General features: G+C 38.2%; 1 non-coding gene across 1 annotated transcript; it reads right to left on the reverse strand.

Annotated features, from left to right (window-relative positions):
* Positions 1-986: 986 nt before the first annotated feature.
* On the reverse strand, positions 987-1091 carry LOC136216021 (small nucleolar RNA R71). The gene has a single exon (XR_010683018.1). It is a non-coding gene; the product is annotated as a small nucleolar RNA R71 (small nucleolar RNA).
* Positions 1092-1544: the final 453 nt, after the last annotated feature.

The following is a 1544-nucleotide window of genomic DNA, read 5'->3' on the forward strand; positions in this document are numbered from 1 at the left end:
TACAGAATAAATAAAGACCTCTTTGCCCGCCTGATATAAGAACTTGTTATGCATTGATGCACTCTCTTCCACATTCCATCAGGAAGGAAGCTGGAGATACTCAGTGTTAAGCCCAAAATATACCTAAAATATCATCGTTAATTATATCAATATTGCTACGAATTTATACTATTTATAACTGTTTAGGAAGCTTTTACTCTCGAATATGTTTCTTTCTTGTAAGGTACATAAATATTTGGTAAGATCCAAATAGGAATGAAAAGAGCTCGAAAACAGAAGAAAAACCCTACAAAAGGAGTCGAAGACGACAGAAATTAATAATGCCAAATCGAGGACGCGAACGAAAGCCGAAAAACCGAAAAACGTTCCGTGCCGCGATCGCGGCCCCTAAATTCACGGTCGCGACACGCGTTTCCCAGCTTTTCCTTCCTTGGTTTAAAGACCAATTGATGCTCCCCCATTCTCGGTAGAGAATTTAAGATTCTCGGTACGAGCAGGATATTTTAGAAGCCTAGTTACACACTTTCGTTTTCGACGAAACGTGATCGTTCGGGTGGATAAAGACGTCCTTTCGAAATAAACCCCAATAAAAACTAAAATTACCGAGCCAGAAGTTATGGTCACACTTATGGATTACGCTAGGCCAGGAGTGGCCGGTGTAACAAACAGTATAGTTAGACCCCAAATTAATGCACATCATTTTGAAATAAACCTGCATTGCTTAATATGTTGCAAAATAATGTAACGTTTTACGGGTTACCTAACGAAAATCCTAATACCCATTTGACAAATTTCTTAGAAATTTGTGACACTTTTAAAATTACTGATGTAACTGCAGAAGCAATTAAACTTCGCCTTTTTCCTTTTACTTTGAAGGATCGAGCCAAAGAATGGTTAACTTCTATACCAGCCGCATCAATTGAGACTTGGGAGCAATTAGCCTAAGCATTTTTATCAAAAAAATTTCCTTTAGCAAAAACCGCATGAGTCATTAAAGAGTTAACATCTTTTTCTCAAAATGATAATGAAACTCTTTATGAGGCTTGGGAACGTTTTAAAGAACTTCAACGTTTATGCCCACACCACCAATTGCCCGCTGAACTTTTAATGCAAACATTTTATAATGGACTAAATCCTACAACTAGAGGTTCATTGGACGCTATGTCTGGAGGGTTATTCATGAAGAAAACATCTGCCCAAGCAAGAGAACTTTTGGAGGAAATGGCAATCAACAGCAGTATGTGGCCCGCGGAACGTGGACACGTACCATCAACGAAACCATCATCCTCAACTACTTCATCAGTTAAAGGTATAATGAATCTTGATCCAGTAGCGATGTTGCAAGCCCAATTTTCTGCCTTATCGCACAAAATTGATAGGTTTATGGCACCGTGTGATTCTAATGGTAAGCCAATCCAAACAGATGTGGATTACGGAGGTATGAGTGAAATTGAACAGGTAAATTTTGTCCAAAGGCAAAACCAAAATAATAACCCTTATTCCAATACATATAATCCTGGATGGAGAAATCATCCTAACTTTAA

Source organism: Euphorbia lathyris, chromosome 1, assembly GCF_963576675.1.
Source record: "Euphorbia lathyris chromosome 1, ddEupLath1.1, whole genome shotgun sequence".
In the NCBI taxonomy this organism is placed as follows: domain Eukaryota; kingdom Viridiplantae; phylum Streptophyta; class Magnoliopsida; order Malpighiales; family Euphorbiaceae; genus Euphorbia; species Euphorbia lathyris.